The following is a 27,376-nucleotide window of genomic DNA, read 5'->3' on the forward strand; positions in this document are numbered from 1 at the left end:
GTTGTGCATGCTAAGTCGGTTCAGTCACGTCTGACTCTTTGCAACTGTGTGGACTATAGCCCGCCAGGTTCCTCTGTCCATGGCATTCTCCAGGCGAGAATACTGGAGTGGATTGCTGTGCCCTTCTCCAGGGGATCTTCTCGACCCAGGGACTGAACCCATGTCTTATGTCCCCTGGATTGGAAGGAGAGTTTTTACCACTAGTGCCACCTGGGAACGCCCCCAGGTAATTGTTGAGGTTGCTCAAATTTGAGAACTACAGGAAGAGGAGGCTGTGGCTTAGAAAGTAGTAGGGTCAGGCAAATTGTGTTTTCTAGGGCACAGCTGGGGACCCCACTTCACTGTCCAGCTCCGATGGAGTTTATTCTGAACACCCTCACCCCTTCTTGGCTTAGCTGAGGCCCCCACCAGGCTAAAGGCATGAAGAACATCTTCTCCAGCTTCCCTGCCTCTGCCCCTACACCTGGAAGAAAGGTCATGCTGGCTTTTGCTGAGCCTTGTCATTTCCCTGACTCTTTGAACTGTCACCTGGGCAGGGAGCCAACTCTAGGGAGAGGGACAGTGGCTGGTTGGCAGGTAAGGGACACCTTGTTTCCCCTTCATCTTTTCAGCCAGGTGGCCTGCCAGGTGCTGGGCTCCGGCCAGGGGGCTGGAACCATAGCTCTGTGCAGGAAAGGAGGAGGATTTGGCGATTTGTTCAAAGAGAGATGCTTCCTTGAGTTGGGGGTGGGTAGGAGGGGCCCCTGGACTATCTTTCCCTTTGGAGCCTTCAGCTGTGGGGGTGGGAGGTGTAGGCTGGGGTGGCCGGGGCGGGGCTAGGCTGCGGGGAGTGAGTAAGGAGACCTCGTTCTTGGGTCTCACAAGTGGAGGATGGTGCCCCCAAGAGTGAGTGCCTCCCTAAGAGTGGGGTATCTAGGGAACAAAATGTGAGAAGTGGCCGCCCTGCTCTTGCAGGATCCTGAGAATGGGAGATCCTTAAATGTTGTCTCACTCACCCTCCCCTGGTCCCTGTCCTCCCGTCCTGCTCACTGCACCCCAGGAAGCCCCTGAGACGTGCCTGAATCACGGGCAAGGGAGGCAGAGCACAGCATCAAGAGCATTCTTGTCTCTTGGACAAGGTCACCCATTCTCAACGTTGACTGTACATTGCAGACCCCTGTTATCTTTACGGAATCCTGATGTCTGGTCCTCAGAGATTCTGATTAATTGATTTTGGGTGCAGCCTGCTCTTAAGGTGTTTAAAGTCTCCCCAGGGGAATCTCGTGTGCAGTGAAGTACGAGAAACTCTAATCTAGATGGTACAGGGTGGGTGCTGTTTACTGGTTTTCCTTTCATGGGTTTTCGTTGTGAGCAACAGACCACCAGTCTCGACACAGACCTCTAAGGGTAATACAAGAACATTTAGAACAAAGCAGATGGAATATGAGGAGACTAGAAAGAAAACCCAGTTTCCTGTCCATGCCAGATACATAATGTTTTTGTTTAACAATCAACTCTGGGAGGTCAATATTCTCAGGCTCAGTTTACAATGAGGAACCCGAGTCTTGGCCGTATTAACCACTCGCCCAGGTCCCACTGCTGTGGGCTGATAGTACCGTGAATGAAGTGGATATGTGACAGGCAGCTGGCAGGAAGGGAAGGCAGTGCTGCTGCTTTCACACTCGTTTCTCAAAGCATTTCTGGGGTTGGCTTGATGTGGGATGAGAAGAGGGCTTGTGAAAGGACTGATTCCCCAGCTCTTCTCTGTCACAGCAGAGGAGTGCTGGCTCTTCCAGTTTCTTCTCTGCCATCAGAGTCTGTGCAGAGTCTGGTGAGAGCCAGGCATCCTGTGTGATTTTAAAGGAAGTTTCCTCTCTCTCAGTCCTTCTTCTTTAAGCTAAATAGATCCCTGGAGCTAAAGTAGTAGTAATAAAAAGAGGGGACCCCCCTTTCTTGTCTCCAGATCAACATACACACACACATACGCATTAACACACACACACATATCAGAGTTGCTGTAATTCCACCAATTAGGTCTTTGGATTCAACAGAACATATGGAAGGATAATGCGGGAGACTGTTCAACCAGTCACATCGTATCACTGAGTGACTGTGGGGAGCCAGTCCAAGCATCCTTGGCAGATAGATGGTAAACACCCAGGAACAGGGCCCAGAGGCCTCTGAAGATGCAGAGGGAGCATTTAAGGTGAAGCTTGGAAAATGCTGAAAGTTGCTATTTAACGGGTAACTTTATGCAACATAATCATCACATTGGCTTCTAAAGCTGGTGGCAGTGCTGTGAGCAGCTTTTCTGCAGCGGTGGCAAAGTCTGCTGTCCTCTGCTTTCCTCTACTGCCAGCTCTTCCTGCTTTCTCAGGAGCAGTGAAGCAGGGTGGACAATGCCAGGCCGGGTGGCCAGAGATCTGACTGGACTCCCACTGGGCCCCTTAGTGGCTGCTTCACCTTGGATAGAGGCTTAGCACCTGAGTCCTGGTGTCTTCATAGACACACTGAGGACTTTCTTCCATCTGAAATGGAGTAACAGGGATTGAATTTGCCCTTTTGTCTGAAACAAAGAACAAACAGACCCAATACATGAAATGATGGTTTTCAAGATATTAGACATTAGGCCACAAAGTTCAGTGACCCCAGTGAGCTCAATGATTCTCAGCTTACTGCCTTGTGAGAGTTTCTGTGTCACAGCCCAGGGTAGGGGAAGGATGTCAGGAGGGGAGAGATGGAAATATACTATTCTAACTCCTTGTGCAGTGGTACGATATCACTTGAAGGTAGGCTGTGATAAAGTCAAGATGTATCCTATAAATGATAAAGCAACCACTCAAATAGCAAGGGCTTAGAGTTAGTAAGCTAGCAGAGGAGTTAAAATAGAATCATCAAAAATATCCAATCTGAAAGAAGATGGACAAAGGGAGTGAAAAATAGATGAAACAGATAAAAAACAAATAGCAAGATGATAGACTCAAGCCTAACTGTATCAATAATCACATTAAATGCAAATGATCTAAATACTGTTTAGAGATTGCTGTTTATTTTGGATATTAATCTCTTACCAGATACATGATTTACAGATATCGTCTCCCAATCCATGGGTTGCATTTTCATTTTGCTGATTATTTCCAATAAACACACTTTAAATATAAAGACATAAATATGCTCAATGGAAAAGGATGGAGAAAGATGTACCATGCTGACACAAGTGGAAAGAAAGTGGGAATGGCTATGTTAATATCAGAGTAGATTTCAGAACAAAGAGTATTACCTGGGTGATCTGCATCTTTTAATGACTAAACAAACAAAAATCGACATAGATAATACAGGAAACTGTGATCCTTGCCTCACTGGTTTTTGGTAAGAACCAAGTGGGGTGATATCTGGGAAAATGGATTGTACATGGTAAAACATGCAGGTATCATTGGACCTTAATTATTAGAAATTGGACTATCTGAATCCTTATAAAGAGCACAGCAGATGTGCTGAAACTATTTGGTTCTCCAGGGGAGAAAGGAAATACTGCACAGCGGCTCCAAGGGCGGCAGTGCAGCAGGAGCAGGAGCAACAGGAACATCAGTGCAGTGGTGCCTGGACCAGCACTTCTTGGACCTGAGTCTGTAGTAGCTGCTGGAACCTGTGGTAACAAGGGGCTTTCTTCAGCTGCAGGAGAGACAGACCCAGACTAAGCCTCAGTCCCACCAACCCCAGAAGCTTTGGTAACGCCAACAGATGCTTGGCTAAAAAGAAAAGTAAGATGTCGAGCAGTTACTGTCCTAAATCCTTTTTGAGCCTTTTCTCATTTATGAGTCCTATTTGGTTGAGCCTGATATCATCATCTCCATTCAACATTTAAGGAAGTGGAAACACAACATCACAGGGCTGTTAAACCATGGGTCAAAGTTTGGACCCATGCAGACTAGACCAGAGCCCAAGTCTTAAACATGACCCTAGCCATGTGGTGATTGCAGCAATGAAATTAAAAGACGCTTACTCCATGGAGGGAAACTTATGACCAACCTAGACAGAATATTAAAAAGCAGAGACATTACTTTGCCAACCAAGGTCCATCTAGTCAAGGCTATGGTTTTTCCAGTGGTCATATATGGATGTGAGAGTTGGACTGTGAAGAAAGCTGAGTGCAGAAGAATTGATGCTTTTGAGCTGTGGTGCTGGAGAAGACTCTTGAGAGTCCCTTGGATGGCAAGGAGATCCAACCAGTCCATCTTAAAGGAAATCAGTCCTGAATATTCACTGGAAGGACTGATGTTGAAGCTGAAACTCCAATCCTTTGGCCAATACTTTGACATGAAGAGCTGACTCATTTGAAAAGACCCTGATGCTGGGAAAGATTGAAGGCAGGAGGAGAAGGGGACGACAGAGGATGAGATGGTTGGATGGCCTCACCGACTCGATGGACATGGGTTTGGGTGGACTCTGGGAGTTGGTGATGGACAGGGAGGCCTGGCGTGCTGCGGTTCATGGGGTCACAAAGAGTTGGACACGATTGAGCGACTGAACTGAACTGAAGCCATGAGGTGAGGCTTGGGGAAGGCCATGGTGGGCCAGAGGCTTTCTTCCGGACTTTGAGGAAGAGAAGGAGGGCGTAGGGGTAGGACGGGCCCCTCCACCTTCCACTCCAGGCCGGGTGTCCTGCACCTCCCTCGTCCTCGCTTCCCCCGCCCCATTCTCCTCACCTGGGCCCGCAGTGAGGAGAGGGAGCCGGCCAGCAGGAGGGAGCCGCTCTGGGCGGCAGTGGGGACGGGCTCCCTGGGAGCTACTCCAGGTTTCCCCAGCTGCCTCCTCAGTGCCCAGTCTTTGAGCTCAACGGGTTTCAGTCCTGCTCCCAAGTCACACAGACTCTTGGTCTCCTTATCTGAAGAATGGGACAGAAGTATTGACGGCGTGATTGTCAGGAGGCTCTGTGAGAGCGAGGCAGCTCTGAGGAAGGTGCTGTCCTGAGACAGTTGCTGCCTTGACTCTTCTCTCCCCGGCCGCGCCTCCCGGGCCCTGCTCTCCCTGCTTTCACTCAGCGGTACCTGTTCTCCCCTTAGCCCCTCCTCAGTCTCCTCCTGGCCTTAGAGCCTGTGGCTCTGCCCTGCCGTGGGGCAGAAAGAAGGATTCTCCTTCAGATCTTCAAAAGTGGTGCCGGTGGTGAGGGGCAGGGACTGGGGTGGGGAAGACATCAGGGCTGAGTGAGACCTAGTATTGTTAGTGTTTCATTGGTCTTTGATTTTTTAAGTGAGGGGAAATTCATAACACAGCCAATTTAAAGCATACAGTTCAAGGGCTTTTAGTGCATTCACAGAGTTGTGCAGCCACCATCTTTCTCTAGTTTCACAGCTTTTTCCTCACCCTGGAAGCGCTCTTGTACCTTAAGTAATCACCTCCCATCTCCTCCCTCCCCACATCCTGTCTCAACCACAAATCTGTGCTCTGTTTCTCTGGATTTGCCTGTTCTAGTTATTTCATTCCTTAGTGTCTGGCTCCGTTCACTTAACAGTTTGTTTTTTTTTGGGGGGGGGGCTCTGTTGGGTCTTCATTGCTTTGCATGGGCTTTGTCTAGTTGTGGTGAGTGGAGGCTACTCTTCACTGCAGTGCGTGGACTTCTCATTGCAGTGGTTGCTCTTGTTGCAGAGCACTGGCTCTAGGTGTTCAGGCTTCAATAGGTGTATCTTTTGGGCTCAGGAGTTGCAGTTCTCGGGCCCTAGAGCTCGGCTCAATAGTTGTGATGGACGGGCTTAGTTGCTCTGAGGCATGTGGAATCCTCCCAGACCAGGGATCAAACCTGTGTCTCCTGCATTGGCAGGCAGATTACCATCTACTGCTCCACCAGGTAAGTCCAACATAACGTTTTAACATTATAACATAAAGTTGTGGAGTGAATCAGTACTTAACCCCTTTTTATGGCTGAATGGCCACCTCATGCGACGAGTTGACTCACTGGAAAAGACTCTGATGCTGGGAAAGGTTGGGGGCGGGAGGAGAAGGGGACAACAGAGAATGAGATGGCTGGATGGCATCACCAACTTGATGGACATGAGTTTGGGTGAAGTCTGGGAGTTGGTGATGGACAGGGAGGCCTGGTGTGCTGTGATTCATGGGGTCGCAGAGAGTCGGACACGACTGAGCAACTGAACTGAACTGAACTGAACTGAATATCCCACTGATGCTTTTGAATTGTGGTGCTGGAGAAGACTCTTGAGAGTCCTTTGGATTGCAAGGAGATCATACCAGTTAATCCTAATGGAAATCAACTCTGAATATTCATTGGAAGGACTGATGCTGAAGATGAAGCTCCAGTACTTTGGCCACCTGATACGAAGAGCCGACTCATTGGGAAAAGACTCTGATGCTGGTGGAGACAGAAGGCAGGAAGAGAAGGGGATGACAGAGGACGAGACGGTTAGTTAGCAACACTGACTCAATGGACATGAATTTGAGAAAACTTTTCGAGATAGTGAAGGACAGGGAAACCTGATGTGCTGCAGTCCATGGGGTCACAAACAGCTGGATACAACTTAGCAACTGAACAACAACAGTATTCCATTGTACAGATGGAACAGTTTGTCCATTGATGACCTGTTTGCATTCTTTCCACCTTTTGGCCGTTGTGGATAGTACTGTTATGAACATTTGTGAGCAACTATTTTCTTGAATACCTGTTTTAAATTATTTTGAGCACATACCTAGGAGTGAAATCACTGGGTTTTATGGTAACTCTATGTTTAACTTTTGAGAAACTGCCGAACTTTTCATAGCAGCTGCATGTCTCTTTGGCTTTAAGATTGTGTTATTCTAAATGCAGAAATGATACAACACTATAGAGAATTTGGAAGTTATTTATTGAGCAATTTAAAGAAGTTTTTAAGTAATTCAAATTATAAAAAAAAACTTTTAAGAAAAATATATACTTATTGTAACAATTCAAATAATTTCCAGAAGAAAAAAAAGTTTTTTCTGTTCACCCCCATGTTACTCCTTTCCCACGGTTAACCCTTTGGTTTGTATCCTTCCAAATGTTTTCAAGGCATTTATATAGACTTTGAATTTTCTTTTTTATATAAACATGTCATACTGTCTCTATGCTCTTGCTTTGAAATCTTTCTATTAGTTTCTTGTAAATTTTGATTGCTCCAGTGACTGTCTTGGTGCCAGACTGAGGGTTCCTGAGACACCTTGTCCTGTTTAAAAAAAGTCTGGGCCTCAGGTGTGCAAAGCTGTCCTTGGGTGGCTGGATAATGAATGTATTATACATTTCCTTTTGCTACCTCCATTTACAATTTTTTGAAAAAAGGGATATGAATTGCTTTTGTAATAAGAAAAATAAAGTAGGGAAGAAGTATTGAGGGCCTGAAGCCCTGGGCACAGCTTGTATCTTAATTTAGCACTTATTTCATTCCTCTCTCTTGCATAATGAGTTGTTTATGTGTTCGCCTCCCTTGAGGGCGGACAGCGCTTATTCATCTGTTGCCATCCCCTTTCCCTCAGAGTGTGCCAGGCACACAAGTGGCCCCTCCAGGGTTGTGGCTGAGGCCGCAGAGAAGAGGGTGGGTTCCAAAGACCCCGTGTGTCCTCAGCTGAGGCTCATAAAGGTCATGCATTCTCGGGGGTCAGGCCCTGGCCGATCACGCTCTCTGCGCGGGTACCTGGGCCAGCCTCGCGGGAAGCTGGGTATAAGGCAGGGGCAGTTATTTATGGCAGCCCTGGCCAGGGTACCCATGGCAGGCAGCACCCAACTGAGGAAGTAATTAGAGTGCCGCCAGGAGCAGGAAGCAGGGAGAAGGTTGGCGGCTCAGTCTCCCTTTCCAGAGTTATAAATAGCCGGTCTGTTGGCGGAGGTGGAGAGACTTACACACAGGAATGGAGGTGGGACAGCTAGCGCCTAGGGGCGTGGGGGTGGGAGCTGTCTTCTTGGGCTTGTCTGTCTGTTAGTCTGGTTTGGGAAGGGGCAGAGGGCATCTCACTGGCTGGAAGGGGCATGTGGTCTGTGCCAGGAGGGTCCCTGGCCGAGGCCCTCCTCCCCCTGCCTGGGGTTCCCCATCTGTCCCCATGAGACTAGCCTACCAGGGTTCACGTTCCTGCTGGGGGCTCAGATCACGAGCAGGGGCATCATGACAGATCCCGGCTGGCCCCAGCTTCCAGCCCCAGCCTTCCTGTGAGGAGTTGTTAAGGTTCTGGGTGGGATTCCAGAGCCCAGGATGTTTATAGCATTTTGGGGGGAGCGGTTCTCTGCCAGTGCTGGGCAGCTCTGTGCCTGACTCATCCCAAAACACTTTATAAATAACCTGGAGGGGAGGAGGAAGGTGGGCGTCCACCCCCATGCACCCCACACTCTGTGATCAGCTGGCAGGCACTGACGGCCCAGGCTTCCTACATGTCCGGGTAGAGGAGCCCCCACTATAGTTGGGAGCCAGGATTAGGGGTGCTGGGAGAGGGGGTTGTCAACCTCTGGAGATGGGCCCTGCAGCGATTCTGAGGGCTTTCCGCTCAGCCATGATGTTAGCACCCCCGCCTTCTGTGAGGTGTGTTGGGGGAAGTTCTGGCTGGGCAAAGGGAGTTAGTATGGGCTAAACTCGCTGGGAGATCCATCACGGGTCACTCCCCTCCCTGAGTCTCAGAACCCTCTGGTAAAATGAGAGGGTTGAGCTAGATGAGTGCTAAGGTCCTGTCCAGCAGTTGCATTAAAACTTTTTTTTTTAAATTGGAAGATAACTGCTCTACAATGTTGTGGTGATTTCTGCCATACGACAATGTGAATCAGCCGTAAGTAAACATATGTCCCCTCCCTCTTGAACCTCCTTCCCACCCCCCACCCCATCCCACTCCTCTAGGCTGTCACGGAGCACCAAGTTGAGCTCCCTGAGTCATACAGCAAATTCCCACTGGCGATCTATTTTACACATTACGGTAATGTACATGTTTCAGTGCTACTCTCTCAGTTGTCGAAGTCTCTCCTTCCCAAGCTGTGTCCACAAGCCTGTTCTCTATGGCAGCGGTTACACTTTTGATTCCATGTCTGACACATAGGTGTGAATGGGTGGTGAGACATTCCTGTATCACAAGATGCGTGTGTAGGGAACTGGGAGACAGGAGGAGTGGCAGTGACCCTACCTGGAGCCCCATGTTCTGGACAAGGAGACTCTCACTAGTCTGGGTGGGTGGACACTGGGAGCCTCTGGGGCACGGGGGAAAGATCTGTCTGAAAGGTGTGTTCAGACAGAGCCTGATTATTGTCCCTGAGGGAGAAGAGACATTTGACTTGTGTCACCACAGAAGGCTGAGTAGAACCTGGAAGGCTGATTTCAGCTCAATGTATCCTGTGCTGTTCTGGCTAGAACCTTTCTGACTTGTGAGGTAGTGAGCTCCCAGTCCCTGAATGGATGCTCTTCCGTAAGGATGTGGAGGAAGGGATTCCATATGGAGTGAAGGGCTGTAGTTCAGTAGTTCCCCGTGTGGCCAGGAAGCTGGATCCATGAAGAGTCTATTGGTAATACATTTCCCTGGTCTCCACCCCACCCCACCACCCATACTCAGTGGGACTCCCAGGGGTCTCAGCCATGTGGTCCCCATGTCTGTCCTGCTGTTCTGTGATGCTATGGTGCTGACCTCAGAAGGTTGATGCTAAATATATCCCAGCCCCCTACCCTAAATGTACCATGCCACATAGGTTTTGAGCACTGTACAACCACTGACATAGTGACAGTAGGTGAAGATCAAGAACAATCTCAGGAGACCATGAATGTGATCTTAATCAATGGACTTGGCCGCCACTGCAGAATCCTGCACAAATGGCCGTGAAGAAACAAATGTCAAAAATCATGCTTTGGGGGATTAAAGTGCCAAAAGGGGTTTGGGGGCCTTTTGAGGGAAACAGAACAGGGAGGCCTTCAACAGGACACACTGCACTGTCAGCTGCTTCAGGTTAAGCCCAGTCCCTGACCAGATGGAGCCTGGTGCATCAGGGAGAACGTGGCTAAAGGCGAGTCCGCAGCCCTGATCAGACTCCTCACTCCTCCTCACTTGCTGTGTGACTTTGAGCTTGTCCGTTATCCTCTCTGGGCCTCTCATTTGTAAAGTGAGGGGCTTGGACTTTCAAGTCCTCCCCAACTCAATGTGTTATAATACTCCAAAGACTAGGAGCTGGCTATTTGTTAAGTTTCCGGTGTCAAGCATTGTTATGACCAGTTTTGTTGCTGTGGAATCCCTCCTCCTGACTTCCCAAATGATTCCTGCCCTCTCCTTGTTAATTTCCCAGGGTCTGCTGGAAGTGTGGCTGGCTTGGCTGACCAGGTAGGAAAGCCTTGCGGGAACAGAGTCAGGAAAGTTGATGGGGAGGGAAGGGGTGAACAGGTAGGTGTGTTCAGGCAGTGAGGACCAACTTGGGGACCAAGCCTGGTAGGGGCTCTGAGATCAGGGATCAGGGCTAGGGAAGCCAACAGGAAGCCAAATACGCCACCTCAAAGCTCAAGTTGCAGCCAAAAGGGGGATTCCTAATTAATTACTATGAAAGTCCCAAAGAGTTTGAGACCTCCCAAGAGTATAGTGACCAAGTATTAATGTACAGGAGACTTCTGAAGACAGACCTGAGTTAGGGATGGGGTGGCAAGGGGGCATTCATTCTTCACCAGAGGGCACACTGGCATTGCATCACACTGTTTCCAGCTCTCACATAACCCATCTGAGAAAGTATCGTTTGCCATGGCTTACAGGTACAATAGCAAGGCCCAGATTAGATGTGCTCTCAGATACACAGCTGGTGAGAGGCAGAGCAGGCTTTGAACTCAGGTCTGGCTGATTCTAAAGCACACAGGGCTCCTTCTGCCTCATGTACCTCCTGCTCTGTAAGGAGTGTTGTTCTCCTAGAGCCCAAGATCATGCCTGTATCTTCCCAAGGTCAGGAGTACATGCAAGTGAGCTGCTACAAAGGAAATGTGAGTTAGAATAACATTGCCCAGGAGAAATCCAAAATATCCTAGGATCACCCAATAGAGTGTCTGCAACTTTTGAAGTCAAGGCCTGCCTGGTTGCAGGACTGATTGTTGGGGTTGTGGAGGCAAAGGAGTGCTGGCCCCTGGCCTTGAGCTCACATGTTGCCCAGGAGGCCAGCTGCAAGGCTGTTACAATACCTGTGTTTTTGGGGAGGAGGGTGTAATGGCTGTGCTGCAGGTAATCAGGGAGGCGGTGCTGGAGAGATCTCTCAGAGGAGGAGCTGGAATTTGTGCAGTTAGAAGTGGGAGAAGAGAGTTCTAGGCAGCTGGAAGAGCATGTGAAAGACGCTCAGAGGCCTGGAAGGGTTTCTGGAGTTGGGGAAACTGGGAACAGCTCTGTGGGGTTGGAGATGGGGGTAGGTAAGAAGTGAAGGGTATGAGAGACAGGGTTGGACAGGTGAGCAGCGCCAGTCTGGGGAGGGCATATGTCTGACTGTCTGACTTTGGCTGAACCAGTCTCCTCAGATATAAAATGGGAAAATTAAGGCCTTCTCTTTGTACAGGGCTGTCATGAGATTTAAGCTGGATAATGAAAATAAGGTCTTCCCTTGTGACTCAGCTGGTAAAGAATCCACCTGCAATATAGGAGACCTGGGTTCGATCCCTGGGTTGGGAAGATCCCTTGGAGAAGGGAAGGGCTACCCACTCCAGTGTTCTGGCCTGGAGAATTCCACTGTATAGTCCATGGGTTCGCAGAGAGTCAGACACAATGAAAATAAAATGGTGGTACTGGGCCGAACACAGGTTCAATAAGTGGTGTTAGTATTGTGGTGATTGGTTTTGCTGCTGCTGCTGGTAATAGTAATAACAGCTGGGTTTACTAGTTCCCCTTTGGTCTATTCTTAACATAGCCGCAAGAGTAATTCTGTTAAAATGTGGCAGATCTTGTCCCTCCTCTGCTTATAAGACTCAGGGGCTCCCTCAAAGCCACAGTCCTTGTACTGGTCTTCCAGCCCCTACATGATCTAACCTTCCCCTAACCTCTACTCTGATGCTGGGAAAGGTTGGGGGCGGGAGGAGAAGGGGACGATGGAGAATGAGATGGCTGGATGGCATCACCGACTCTCTGGACATGAGTTTGAGTGAACTCCGGGAGTTGGTGATGGACAGGGAGGCCTGGTGTGCTGTGATTCATGGGGTTGCGGAGAGTTGGACACGACTGAGCGACTGAATTGAACTGAACTGAACCTCTCTACATGTCCATCGCTCTGTTTGAATCACACTGGCCTCTTTGGTATGCCTTGAACATGCCAGGTTACTCCTGTCCCAGGACCTTTGTACTTGCTGCTTCTTTTTCACTAGAATACTCCTTCTTAGATCCCCACAGGGCTCACTCCCTCGCCTCCTTCAGGTCTTTGCTCAAGTGTCACCTCCTTAGTGAGGTCTTTGGCTAAACTGTCTGAAATCACAAACTGCCTCCCCTCACCCACGCTGGCCTTCCTCATCTCCCTTCCCTCCTTTATATCCCTTCTCTGTGTTTATCATCTTCTAACATACTGTGCATTTGGATTGTTTATTGTTTGTCACTCTCATTAGAATATATGGGCTTCCCTAGTGGCTTAGACGGTGAAGAATCTACCTGCAATGCAGGAGACCTGGGTTCAATCCCTGGATTGGGAAGATCCCCTGGAGAAGGGAATGGCTACCCACTTCAGAATTCTTGCCTGGAAAACCCCATGGACAGGGGGGCCTGGCAGGCTACAGCCCATGGGGTTGCAAAGAATTGGACACAACTGAGTGACTAACAGCTTCACTTTCACTTCACTTAGAAAATATGGCCCATGAGGGCAGGGCTTTTTGTCTGTTTTGTGCCCAGTGTCTAGCCTGGAAATGGTACTTGTTAATATGTGTTATTTTTATATTATCATCTCTGGAGCATGGAGAGTGGGTTGGGGCAACCTCCCCCTCCTGGGTGTGGCCAGCCCCTGACTGGAACCTCCAAGCTCATCTTGCTTCTTTGGAAAGATGTTTCCTCCAGGCCTTCCTATCTCTTCAACAGGAGCCATGGAACTGCAGGCTTCTAACTGACAGGCTCATCCTCTCTGCAGGCTTCCCTGCTTATTTTAAAACACAGCCCCCTCCGCTTGCTCTGGGGCTCCCTCTCTGCCAGGAAACTCAATGAGCATGGGGGTGGGTAAATGGCTCATTTTAAAGGAATTTCCCTGGTTCCCTAAGCAGCCTAGTGCCTGGGAGCCCAGGAGCCTCTGTGGCCTGATTTAGATCCTGGGAGCAGGGCTCCAGCTGCAGCCCTCCCATTCAGCTGGAACCGCATTTGGAGGCGTCTGCAAACCTTCCGCCCTTGTGCATTCCCCCTTCTTCTAGACTACTGGACTGAGTCCAAGCCTGGGAGGAAGGTACCGTGGTCACTCCGTCACTCCACTGGGCACGGCTCCTTTCCTTTAGGAGCACTGGCTGGAGCCACCCTGTGGGTCTCTAAGACCCCTCCCCTTCCTACAGCCTATGTCCCATTTGCTCATGGCCTGTTGGAACAGCTGACATTTCCGTTTTATCATATTATCATGTCTCCTCTGAGACTTTGGGGAGATATGATGCTTTAATTCCCAGTGTGGCTAATGGAATCGCAGACTGGCAGGGGTGGGATTCTGGAATAGGCTGGCTTTTAGTCTCTGAATTCCCACTAGGGGAATGGAGACTCTGGAAAGAGGACAGATGGGTTGGAATCCGGACTGTTCATTAGCTGTGTCACCTTGGGCAAGTTGCTGGCCAATCAGGAAAATGGCTGCAGTAAAGGTACCACTTCCCCATCAGGCAGCTGTGAGGACTCAGCCAGATGATGTACAGAAGGCCCTTATCTCAGGCTGAATGAGGCCTCAACAATGGGAGGCTGCTGCTGCTCCCGGACGCTGGCTCTGTGTTTCTCCTGCAGAGTGCTGAGCCTCCAGCAGTGCCCAGCCATCCTGGGCCTGTCCGAAGCACTGTGGCAGCCAGTTGGTCTCCTGGAACCTGTCCTGGGCATGAGGCGAGGGCTTCCCCGAGGTGAGGGCTCCCCTCCTACCCTGCTGGGACTCGGATTCTATCCAGCTATGGATCTGGATGCAGAACTGGGGTCATGAGGGTGGAGTGGAACACTTCTGCCTGGTCCTTCCTGCTTTCTCTTTCTGCCCGACCACAGGGCCCCTGAGGAGGTACCCCTGAGGGAATCCCTGCTCATGGTATTGGGAAGATGCCTCTGACAGTGACTTCAATTTCACAGAAATGTCTGGAGGATTCCAATTTCCTGCTGTGTTATATGTAAAATGACTCTAATGAGGGAGAAAAATCTAGACATATTCAAGCAGCTGTAAGACAGAAGTTACATATCTCAGGTGTCAGGCCTAGGCGAGCCCTTAGGGTCATGAGGGCCACCCTCCTCTTTTAAATGATGAAGAGCCTGAGGTCCAGAGAAGGACTCTGAGCTGTCAGAAGTCAAGCAGCTGGTAAGACACGGAGCTGCGACTCAAAGCTGGGCTTCCTGACTCCTCATCCAATGCTCTCTCCACTGGACCCCACCAGCCAGGATACTGGGACTGGAATCCAGTCTCTGACCACAGAGCCTGTGCAAGTAACTAGGACGCCACACTCCCATCAGATGGCCTCTTCCCCCTCTGACACCTGGCCCCAGCCTTCTATAATGAGGCTGTCACGCTTGCAGAGGCTCCTGGGCTTGGCTTAAGATGGGCTTAGGCTGTTCGGGTGGCACCCCACGCCTTTCATTGAGAAAATACTGCCCAATAGCAGAGCTTTCACTGGGAGGAGAGGGTTCCTGCCACTGAGTCTAAAATCCCCAGGGATTCCTTTGATTCCATTTCACATAACCACACTCTCTCATGTCACCAGCATCCCTTCTTCTCCCTCCGAGGGCTTCACACCCTTAGAGTCTCACAGGCAGTGATCCTGTTTCGCTTAGTTTGGCAAAGCCCAGAATGTGGGTCTTTTCATGTTATAATCAGTCCATTTCCTCTGTTCCTGCATTGTTTCAGAGATTTCATCTCTGAATATCTTCCAATTTCAGCATGTCTTTCCGGAATGGTGGATGCCAAGAACCCAAGGCCACAATTGGGAAAGATCTCATTAGACACAGAGAGAGGAAGGAAGGGTCCCCACTGGGCAGAATTGTTCCCAGGCTGCCAGTAACCCGGCCATCTGGAAGGTCCTCCCTCCTTCCTTCCTGGAACTCAGAGCTGTCCAGGTACCAGTCTGAAGTCAGAGGGGATTCCCCAAATGCCCTCCTGGGCACAGAGGACGGACAGAGCCATCCATGTGAATCTGTCTCCATGTCTTCTCTCATGGCCTCCTTTTATCACCCTGGTCCAGCTTTTTATTCATTCAATAAGCATTTATTAAGTCCCTGCCACATACCAGGCCAGGGCTAGGCACTGGGAATACTATGGTAAATAAGAGGTACATCGTCCCTACCCTCGAGAAGCCCATCTTCTAGGGCTCGGGGGGGACAGTAAACAAGCAAAACAGTACAGATGCGAATAGGTGAACTGCAAGGAGGCCAAGCACAGAGTCCTGGGGAGGAGAGTACGAGGGACCGTCTGGAGTGGGTGGCCTAGGAGGGCCTCCGAGCAGTGTCACTAAAGCTGAGACCCAAAGGTGGGAAGGACCCTCCCAGGGAAAGATGTGGGAAGGTGTTTCTGGAAGAGGGGACAGGATGTGCAAAGCTCCACAAAGACTCAGCTGAGAGGAGGGATGGATGGATGGATAGTCCGTGTAGCGTGAGCTAAGGTTGGAGGCGGCCCATATCTGGAGGGGTTTGTTCATTGTCGCAAGTGTCTGGCTTTCTCACGGGTTCCCTGTGTGTCCTGAGCATGTAACTTAGTTCAGTTAAACCTCTGCTCCTCTTGGATGGGATGGAACTAGTAACTCCCCTGTACAAGCCTCGTGGAGGCCTCAGTGAGATCCATGGAAAACCCCAGGGCCTAGCACAGGGCCGGCCCTCCACATGGGGAGCAATCCTTATTCCTATCTTCACCCCTAGTTCCTCAAGGAAAAACATTTGAACCCCTTGGCTCTTTTCCCATCCAACCCCTGTCCTCAATTCCATCTCTTCTTAAATGTGGGGCTTTCCCCATTCCAGATGACACTCAGACTGAACTAGTCAGACTCGAGTGGTAACAAACCCAGTTGTCTGAGCTCTGCGTGTTCTAAATAGTAACGTGGTGGGAGGGACTTCTGCCCTCACTGTGGGCTGGCTTGCATGCCTTCATTTCCCCCTCATTCTCTCTTCTTTCTCATCTTTGGATTGTTTTAATTAGTCAGCAGGTACAAAAAGAATATTTCTAGAGTATGTATAAAGAATAAGGGGCTTCCCAGGAGGTGTGAGAGGTAAAGACCTCGCCTGCCAGTGCAGGAGACATAGAGATGCGGGTTTGATCCCTGGTTGGAGAAGATTCCCCTGGAGAAGGAAATGGCAACCCGCTCCAGTATTCTTGCCTGGAGAATCCAATGGACAGAGGAGCCTGGCAGGCTACGGTCCATAAGGTCGCAAAGAGTCAGGCACGACTGAGGTAACTCAGCATGCAAGCATAAAGAATAAGAGCACAGTGAATGCCACTTGATTTAAGAATAAGAATGCTGCCTTCCCATATGGAATCTGTGTGCAGTTCCCTTCTTTTCCCTGGAGCTAACCCACCTTCTGGAATTTTGTGTATATATATTTTTTCTTTTCTCTTCTTAATAGTTTTCAGCTTATGTTTATAGACCTAAGTAGTATTGTTTTAGTTTTTGCATGTTTTGAAACTTTATATAAATGGAACGACACTGTGTGTATTCTTCTGCCATGTGCCTTTTTAATTCTACACTATTTTTCTAAAATTTGTGCATGCTGTTACTACTAGATAGTATTCCATTGTAGGAATAGATCATGACTTGATTATTCATTTTCTGACCTAAAGATAGTTGGGTTGTTTTCAGTGTTTTTTTTTAATTTCATAACCAGGGCTGTTATAAATGCTCCTGTTCATAACTGAATACACACCTACAAGATATAAATCTAGGAGTGGGTTTGCTGGAATTATATGGGATCACGCTAAATTATTTTCCAATTAGATAGAACATAATATAGAAGTGTTCTTGTTATTCCACAGCTATTCTGCCTGCTTCATAATCATTGTAATTTTTGCTCATCTAGAGGGTAGAATCTCTTTGTTTTCCTTCTTCACTTTCTGATGTCTTCACCAATGCAGCTATATTGTCTTTCCTCTTCAGAATCTGTTTCTATGCCCACCTATTTTCTTCTTGCCTATAGCAGAGGACACGAGCTTCCTCCTCTCTCAAACCTGGTCCTTTTCTGTCTCCTTTATGATCCCACTCCTTCTGTCTTTCCTCTTATCTTCAGCATCCCTCTATTTATGATTTCCAGATTTTAAAAATTAGTAGTGTGGCAGACATGTTGGTCACAGACCCAAGTCCCTCATGATTTTCTACCTCTTCTTCCAGCCTCCTTCCTCCTATAGAGTCTGAAAATGCCAGAAACTTTCCCGGCTTCCCTTGCAGCTAGAAATGGCTATGTGACTCTGTCTGGCCAATGAGACATAAAGGGACTTCTGGTAGGAGGCTTATGGGAAATATTTTTTGAACATTTGTTTCTCTGGGAAAAGGAAGTAGGCTCTCTCCCTTCTTTCTTGCCATGTATGTTTATATATAAGAACATGATGTTTGGGGCTGAGGCAGCCATCTTGCACCTCGAAGGCAATAAGTCTGAGGATGAGAAACCAGTGTGCTTAGGATATTGTTGAGACAGGATGGGCAAAGCCAGGGTTCCAGATAATATTCTGAAGATTCAGGAATGTAATTCCTGACACTCCAGTTGCTCTTGAACTTCCTATAATACTTGACATTGTTCATCTATCCTCTGGAGAACTTTGCCTCCTTGGGCTTCTGCGATGCTTCGGAGTCTGGGTCTCCATCTGCCTTCCTCTCTTTTTTTCTTGGAGGTCCCACTGGGATTCCTGCCTTCCTTCTCTTCCTCTTGCACTGACTCCTCACCATGAACTGCCCTTGTTGAACACCTGCTACATATTAGGAGCCAAACTTGGCTCTTTCCAGTGGTCATTTACTGCTTAGTTATTATCCCCACTTCACGTATATGGAACCTAGGCTTTGAGAGGTTAATTAACTTGTCCAAGGCTACCCTGAGTAGCTCAGCCGGTAAAGAATCCACCTGCAATGCAGGAGACCCTGGTTCAATTCCTGGGTCAGGAAGATCCCCAGGAGAAGGGATAGGCTACCCGCTCCAGAATTTTTGGGCTTCCCTGGTGGTTCAGACAGTAAAGAGTCCACCTGCAATGCAGAAGACCTAGGTTCGATCCTTGGGTTGGGAGGGAAGATCTCCTGGAGGAGGGCATGGCAACCCACTCCAGCATTCTTGCCTGCAGATCCCCATGGACTGAGGAGCCTGGAGGGCCAAAATCCATGGGGTCGCAAAGAGTCAGACACGACTGTGTGACTAAGCAAAAAGCTATCTAGTTAGTAGATGACATTATCTTCTACTTTAATTGTACCATCTTGCCCAAGGCTAGACAGACAGTCCCTTTTTCATAGCTCTCTGTATTTCCTCTCCCAAGGTAAAGTGACCCATTCTTATGGCATCAACTATACTTTTATAGAGAGACCTCTTCCTTGGTGCCTCAGATGGTAAAGAATCCGCATGCAATGTGGGAGACCCAGGTTTGATCCCTGGGTCGGGAAGATCCCCTGGAGAAGGGAACGGCAACCCACTCCAGTACTGGAGAGTTCCATGGACAGAACAGCCTGGTGGGCTACAGTCCATGGGGTTGCAGAGTTGACATGGTTGAGTGACTGTAGTCCTATAGGCTTGTACTATCTCCTTTGTCCTAAAGAATCACTGAAGCGTCTCCTGTCCTTTACATCTGGCATGTATAGTTGCCTAATCCGCCTTTGTGAGTTTCCGACCATGGCGTATCCCGGCCACGGAGATGGGCGGATGTCTTGCATCCTCTTTGTCTCCTCCTCCCTACCTCATCTCATGTATTCAGCCAGAAGCAGCAGCTGATAAAGACTTCATTTAAAATGTTTCTTGAATCTGTCCCTTTGCCCTCATTCCTGGGCAGTGACCCATGCCCACCTGGTCTAGCACAATAGTTTCCTCCCTGCTCTTCCTGCTTCAGCCCCTCCCTTCTCATCTGTCCCCAGGATGCTCCCAGATGACCTGTTCTGGTACATTGCTTTCCTTGTGTCCCTCACTGTTCTGGATCCCTCGTTGAACCCCCACTGCCTCACTTTCATGGCTCTTCACTGTCTGGCTCCAGTCTTGTTTCTCTGCAGAGTAGTTCAAATCAGCCAGAGTGGTCTGCTCTCTCACACATACCTTCCCCTTCCTTAACTTCCAGCAGCCCATTTGTCCAACCCTGCCTGACCTCCTCTTCTAAGTGTCAAATGCCGTATCTTTCTGAAACCACCTCCATCCCTTGGGCCAGGGTAAGACTTCAATCACCAGACCCTGGGATCTCTCCCTCCCTCCTTTGAGATTTCCCAAAACACTCATAGTCTAAATATGTCACCAGGGCACCTGACAGTTGCTTACTGTGCCATGGTGCCTAAGGTGGGTTTCCCAAAATCAAGACTGTAAAGTCCTTTATGATTGGAACCATGCTTCTCCTTGCTGAGGCTCGAGGTTGGGGAACTGAATGGAGCCATGCCCTTTCTTGTAAATCAGTCCATCTCCCGTACAAACTTAACTGAGCATCTACTATGTTCTAGGTACTATTCTGAACACCGAGAGTGCATCTGAGAAGACAAGTTCTTGCCCTCACGGAACTTATGGTCTAATAAGAAAACAGATAAGTACATTTTAGAAAGTATGAGTGTTTTGTAGGGCAAGTATAACGTGCTCATAATAGGGGTACCTTACCATGACTAAGGGTTTCCCAGTTGGCTCAAGTGGTAATGAATCCACCTCCCAATGCAGGTGACACTGGTTTGATCCTTGGGTCAGGAAGATCCCCTGGAGAAGGAAATGGCAACCCACTCTAATATTCTTGTCTGGTAAAACCCATAGACAGAGGAGCCTGGCAGGCTACAGTCCACAGAGTCACAAAAGAGTCGGACATGACTTAGCAACTAAACCACCGCCACCACAACTGTGGCTAAAATGCCAGGGAAGGCTGCCCTGAGAGAGTATATTTAATTTTTTATTTTAATTTTTACAAGTCTCAATTTTTTATTATTGAGGGTTTCCCAGGTGGCATAGTTGGTAAAGAATCCTAGAATCAACAAAAAAATAACATTTCAATAAATATAATCAGAACAAACAAAACGGAGGGGAAAAGAAAATAAAAACTATTTTACCTAAGGAAGTAAATTTTAGATTGGGGCCTGAAGAGATTTATCCAGGTGAAGACAAGAGGAAGAACATACCAGGCAGAGTATGTATGAAGGCTCAGAAGTGACATGGAATGTAGCAGAGTTGAGGGACTTTTATTTGGAAATAAAAGTCACACATGGCTCTGGTTGGCATGGAGAGTGTGAAGGAGACAGGTCGGGGGAAGGGCTGGGAGGGATAAGCAGGGCTACGTGGGTTGGACCCCAGGGTAAACAGGAGCTAGGATGTTGTGGCCTTGGTGAAGAGAGGGTGAAATTTGTTAGGGGAGGAAGTTATACATACAGGGCCATATCAGGAGCCACAGGAGGAGGACTAGATGACAAGCAGGCAGGGAATGGTGAACTGGCTGGCAGAACTCGGAAGACCATGGAAGCATTCCAATCACTGGAACTTGCCTTGTGACCTAGCCAGTGGTCAGGAATTCCGAAAGCTGTGTAGAGTCTACCAGGCCAAGCATGGCATGATAAAATCCATGAGAGAGGTGTGTATAAAGCCCCATGTTGGAGCGAGGTGGTTCAAGAAAGGCTTCCTGGGTCTGATGGGCTTTGGGACGGGACCCCTAGTGCTGAGTGGGCCGGCTCAGGACAGTATTCTCTCTTTCCTGCCAGCGTCCACTGCTCAACCCGTGATCTAATGGCCTCTGGCTTTGAGGCCCATGCTGCTGCTGCTAAGTCACTTCAGTCGTGTCCGACTCTGTGTGACCCCATAGACGGAAGCCTACCAGGCTCCCCCGTCCCTGGGATTCTCCAGGCAAGAACACTGGAGTGGGTTGCCGTTTCCTTCTCCAATGTGTGAAAGTGAAAAGTGAAAGTGGAGTCGCTCAGTCGCATCCGACCCATAGCGACCCCACGGACTGCAGCCTACCAGGCTCCTCCATCCATGGGATTTTCTAGGCAAGAGTACTAGAGTGGCTCGCCATTGCCTTCTCCTCTGAGGTCCATGGTGGCTGTTATTTCTGGAGGAAGCACCCCTTCTATAGCAGGAGCGCTCCTTGAGAGAACTGGGAGGGCAAAGACCATTTCCTCGACATTTATTTCCTACCCAGGCTCTACCAACCTCAGCAAATACCTACTTTATCTCCAAGGCAATTGGATCAACTTGTCCAAACATGCGAAGCCAATAAGTGGGTCTGAATTGAGGTCTTTGTCTACTGTAGCACCTCCCCCACTATGCAGAATAATTTTGTTATCATCTACAAAATAAATTTCCATTTATACTTATTCCTTCCCGAAGAAGAAAGCAGATGTAAAATGATTGGTTCTAACACTATCTCACAGAAACTCTGCTTCTTTCTCTTCCCCTTAAAGACGATTTTGTTTAATTAATTCAAATTTGTTGTCAGACATTATTACACACATTTGGGATACATCAGTGAAACAGAAGCCAGGGTAAAGACTCTGCCCAAGTTTACAATTTAGCAGACAAGACAAACAGAAGACATAATGAGTAAGTTACATTGTTTGCTAGCAAAGGTGATGAATGCTACAGAAAAAGAGCAAGAAGGGGACCCAAACAGAGAAGGTTTTTATTCTCACAAGTCAATTTAACTTAGTGGGGAGGAGGATAGATAGAATGAGAAGAGAGCAGGGAGAGATGGAGCAGGGCTTCTGTTTTTTTTCCTGTTTTAAAAAAATATGGATCAATTTTATTTTTTGAGGTATTCTTTTTTCTATTGAGGTATAGTTGATTTATAATATTTTACTGATTTCAGGTGTATAACATAGTGAGGGATTAAAAAAATTTTTAGATTATACCCCATTTAAAATTTTTATGAAATATTGGCTAATTCCTTGTGCTGTACAATATATCCTTGTAGCTTATTTATTTTATTTTTTTATAAGAAGTCAATTTTTTTTTTTGTATTGAGGTCTGGTTGATTAATAATATAGTTTCAGGTGAACAACATAGTGATTCAAAAGTTGTGTAGATTACATTCCACTTATATTTCTTCTAAAATATTGACTCTATTCCTTCCTTGTGCTGTACAATATATCCTTGTAGCTTTCTTATTTTATACATAGTAGTTTGTATAGAAAAACTCTTAATCCTCTCTGTTTATTATGCCCTTACCTGTTTCCTCTCCCCATTGGTAACCACTGGTTTGTTCTCTGTATCTGTAAGTTGATTTCTGTTTTGTTATATTCAGTCATTTACTTTAGTTTTTAGGTTCTGCCTGTAGATGATAACACAGTATTTGTCTTTCTCTGTCTGACTTATTTCACTAAGCATGGTACTGTCTAGTTCTAGCCATGGCAAAACTTCATTTTTTTGGTGGCTGAGCAGTCTTCCTATTCCATTGTGTATATAAGCCACATCTTCTTTATCCACTCATCTGTTGATGGGCACTTAGGTTGCGTCCGTATCTTGGATCTTATAAATAATGCTGCCACGAACATTGGGGTGGATGTATACTTTCAAATTAACGTTTTGTTTTCTTCAGATGTATGCCCAGGAGTAGGATTGCTGAATTATACAGTAGTTCTATTTTTAGTCTTTTGTGGAATCTCCATACAGCTTTACATAGTGGTTGCAGGACAGGGCTTCTGTTTTTCATGATAAACCCTGTCCCTGGCTGGAATTTTAAACTAACTACATGTGTATTACTTTGATAAAAATAAAAGTTAAATTCAAATAGTGCTGTAATTATATTGGTATGTGAGGGTGGCAGGGTGAGTTAAGTTCTCTGTTGCCACAGCAGAAAACAGGAAAAAGGTTTCTAAAGTTAATAAAACAAGAAATAGAACTACAGGCATATCATTTAGCAATATAAAGAAGACTTCCGAAAAATCAGAATTTAAAGCAGAAACAGCTAAAGAGTGAAAAGTCATTTCTTCCAGGGGAGAAATGCCTTGAAGGTAGGAACGTGTAGATTACAGTAGGTAGGGGACTTTTGCTTTTTATATATGCCTGTCTGTATGTTTGGATTTTTAAAATCATAGGCATGTGTTACTTTCACGATTAAAAAATAACCCATATTCTACTGAGTCCTGAGAGGTCTGCAGAGGGGTGTGTTGGGGGCTTTTGTAGGGAGTGAGAGGGTGGGAAAGAAGGTAAGTTTTACCCCCATTCATGCAAATCCACTTTCTTTGATTTGTTTTATGTCTCTGACTTTTATGCAAGGTTTCTTTTGAACGAAGGTTTCTGCCAGTGAAATTGACTGAACTTTCGGCTCTCATGACTAATGATGCTTTATAAGCACCCATTACCCTTTATGCTCACGCCTATTTACTTCTTTAAAGAACTTCCATCACTTAGAGGCCTTGCGGTCTTCCCCCCAGTTGGCTATGGTTGGAAGTAATTGGGGAATTTGTTGCCAGTTTGGAGGTGAGGCCCTGCAGTCAGTCCTTTGATAACTGCTCCTCCAGAATGCCTTTGGAACCATTCTCAGGGGTTCTTTGGGAATTCTGCTGGGCTTCCAGCATGGTGGCTGTCATCATGACAGGAGTGCACTGTAGCTAAGAATCCCAGTATCGGCAGTTTCTCTTGGGGTAGCTGTGAATTCTTATGGAAAGTTGCCTCCCACTCCACTTCCTGTAAAAGAAAAAGGAAGAGAGAGACATGGAGAGAGACTGTGAATGAAGAAACGGTGGCGGCCTCCCATTCGCTTAGTCACCTCCGAGTGACTCCACTTCCAGACATGTGTCACGGTCTGCCTGCTCTGGTACTATTTTTAGAGTAGGTCCCTTTCATTCATGTTTTCAGGGACTTTGCAGTCGGCCCTGATGCTGCCTTGTAGCTGCTTTCCTGAGTTTGAAGTTCCAGAGGGTCTGTGTTTCTAGGAACCTTTCATGCCTTCATGCCTTTTCACACGGTGTTCCTTCATCCACTGTCCGGGGCTATGATAGTAATCCTTGAAGTCCAAGCCCAAATGTCATGTAGTTGGTAAAACTTTTTCTGGACCTCAGTTTCTAAAGAAACTGTCTCTGCCTTGATACTTATCATGGAGACTGGCCATCACTTGATTAGAATTTGGTGTCCTTGCGGGGTTGAAAGCATCTCATGGTCATCTTTCTGTCTGGTATACAGTGGGTTTTTTTTTTTAAGCATCTGTTCAGTGAATTAAATAAAGCATGCTGGCTATTCTTTTCTGTGCTTTAGGAAAACTTGCTTGGCCTGGAAGAGACATTACTGTGGGAGGATCTTTAGCAAGCATCTCCATAAATCTTTTCCTGTTGTCCTCTTGAAAGACCAGATTTGAAAGAGTAGGTGGCATCAAGAGATAGCCTCCTTTACTTGGAGGGATTTTGTCTGGGGAAGAAAATTGTTGCCACCAATTTACACATCAGAGAACAGAGGCCCAGAGAGACTGAGATTTGCTGGTGATCATACAGTGAACAGCAGAAGCCGGAGGTTGAAACCCATGTCATCTGACTCCAGGGACATGGTTTCCTACCACACACTTCCTTGTAGTCTCCACAGTGTGCTCTGAGATGACACCATTTAAGACTTTACAGACCACAACTTCCCCTCAAGGCTGCATGCAGTTGTCTTCTTTCCAGACCCAAGTGCTGAGAATCTCCATCCCCCTCCTGCTTTTTCTTCCTTGCCCTGAGATTAGGTAGCTCTCTGTCTCTTCTGCAGTCTGCAGGACTTCGTCTCCCTCTCATCTCTTTCCAGGTAGCATGATTTCCAAATTTTTCCGCTGGTTTCTTTTTCTGGCTGTGGTCCTTTTGGGGGAGACTTTCCAATGCAGCCGAAGATGAGAGGATGATAACACTGAATTAGTTAGTGGGTCTCCTTTGATGTTATTTTGTGGGCAAACTCATTAATTTATGACAAAAAACATCAAAGAGCTAGGCTCTTGCATAGCGGCTGGTTTGTCCCAAGGCAGCTGGGTAATAATGATCAGTCGGATTAAATCTCAGCGTCTTCTCCTTCCTCCAGAGTTAAAGTGCAAGTGACTGGAGTGTGGGAACAGCCCATTTTGTGGATTCCACTGCAGCCTCAAGTCAGTACTATAGGAAGCTCTCCTCACTCCGAAAGTGGATCTCTGTCCATAGCTTCCACTTTGATGCCTCTAAGCCTGAGGTCTGTCAAGACTGTGATAACAGCCCTGGAGGCAATGTAGTAATAAAAGGCTGAGGCTGTGACTGTCTTTTTCTAGTCAGAGGAGCTGGATATTAGAAGGGATCATTCATCCTTGCATGGAGGAGTTCAAGGTTCTGTCCAGAGTCCTAGTCCTGTAATTTCGCTGGTAAGGAGAACTCTCCTTGAGCTCCACAGGAAAGTGTCAGCACCGTGCTTGGCACACAGCAAACTCTTCATACATAATGGTTGAATGTACTTGTTTAGAAATGTTGTGATTCATGCAGGTCTCGGCTAGTTGAAGAGGAATAAGGTGTAGAGCTCAGGTCTTAACTTGCACCGCGAAACCTCCTAGTCTACTTATACCGGTGGCCTGTACTGTGCTTCTTCCATTGTTTTGTGGTGGGAAATTGTCTGTGTGCCTTTCCAAAGCCACCCCCTCCATGTTTGCCCATTCTCTGCTGACTTCTTAAAGGCTTGCTTCTGCTATTAACCCTCTTTTTTCAGAGCCATCAGTGTTTCCTCTCTGGTAGATTATTCCTGTCAGCAAACCCCAGACTGTAATGTCTCCCATCTTAAAAGAATCTCCTTTGCTCCTTCTTCTCCCACAAGCCACCACGCTACTTGTCACTCTCCTTTACAGCAAAATGACTAAAGGAGTTATCTACACTCCCAGTATCTCTACTTCCTCTCCTCCATTCTGACTCTCAAACCCATTTTAATCAGAATCTCATCTCCATGCTCCACTAAAACAGTCCTATCAAGATTACCAGCGACCTTCTTGCCGCCAGGTCCAACGGTTATTTCTCAGTCTTCATGTTATTCTAGTGTTATTCTATATGTGAGCAGCACTCAACGCAGCTGGTAAGACTCTGTTACCAGGTTTTTTACTTGGCTCCAGGATACCACTCTCTTTCAGGTCTCCTTCTACTTCACTGGCCACTCTTCTCAGAATCCTTTTGTCTTCCCAACCTGCAAGTAATAAAGTACCAGGACTGGTTCTTAATTTTTTTCTAGCTTTACCCATTTCCTAGATAATTTCATCTAGACCCGTGGTTTTAAATACCATTCACATACTGATGGCTCCTGAAGTTTTTATTTGCAACCCTCTACCTCTTCCCTGAATGCCAACTGCGTAATTTACTAAGATGTATAACATGCATCGGAGAAGGCAATGGCAAGCCACTCCAGTACTCTTGCCTAGAAAATCCCATGGATGGAGGAGCCTGGTAGGCTGCAGTCCGTGGGGTCGCTAAGGGTCGGACACGACTGAGCGACTTCACTTTCACTTTTCACTTTCACACATTGGAGAAGGAAATGGCAGCCCACTCCAGTGTTATTGCCTGGAGAATCCCAGGGACGGGGGAGCCTGGTGGGCTTCCGTCTATGGGGTCACACAGAGTCGGACACGACTGAAGTGACTTAGCAGCAGCAGCATAACATGCATATCAAACTTCAAACCTAAACCAAGGGGACTTCCTTGGTGGATCCAGTGGTTAAGAGTCCACCTTGCAATGCAGGAGATGTGAGTTCAGTCCCTCATCAGGGAACTGGGATCTGACATGCCTCAGAGCATCTAAGCCAGTGTGCCACAACTAGAGAATCCATGCACCACAACAAAAGGTCTCAGGTAACGCAATGAAGATCCCTCAAGCTGCACATAAGACCTAATGCAGCCAAATAATAAATATTAAAAATACCTTGAATCAACTAAACACACCCAAACTCTGTATTCCCCATCCTTGCTCAGCCCTTAGTCTTCCTCCCTCAGTAAACAACAACTCTTTGTTTCAGTGGCTGAGACTTTAAAACTTGGAATCATCTTTAACTTCTTTCATGTTGCAACCCCAATCTATCCACAGGTCCTTTCAGCATTACCTGTAAGTTATAAATACCTAGAGTCTGGCCACTTCTCACCACCTCCACTGTTACTCCCCTAATCTCAGCCACCACCCTATCTTGCCTGGTAACTCTAACAGCCTCCTAATTGGCCTCATTGCTTCTGTTCTTGCATCTCTGCCAA

General features: G+C 47.4%; 1 protein-coding gene across 5 annotated transcripts in view; it reads left to right on the top strand.

Annotated features, from left to right (window-relative positions):
* Window positions 1-7,812: 7,812 nt before the first annotated feature.
* GOLGA7B (golgin A7 family member B) overlaps window positions 7,813-27,376 on the top strand; it is a 36,522-nt gene continuing 16,958 nt past the window's right edge. For 4 of the 5 annotated variants that reach the window (XR_016038772.1, XM_055424927.2, XM_055424925.2 and 1 more), the window contains exons 1-3: window positions 7,820-7,857; window positions 8,700-8,754; window positions 10,247-10,281. The gene's annotated coding sequence lies outside the window, so the exon portion shown is untranslated. Of the gene's footprint in view, window positions 7,858-8,699; window positions 8,755-10,246; window positions 10,282-27,376 lie in introns of all 5 variants that reach the window. The other variant, XM_055424926.2, reaches the window with a different exon arrangement.

Source organism: Moschus berezovskii, chromosome 12 (assembly GCF_049115385.1).
Source record: "Moschus berezovskii isolate FMDL1 chromosome 12, NW_MosBer_1.0, whole genome shotgun sequence".
In the NCBI taxonomy this organism is placed as follows: Eukaryota; Metazoa; Chordata; class Mammalia; order Artiodactyla; family Moschidae; genus Moschus; species Moschus berezovskii.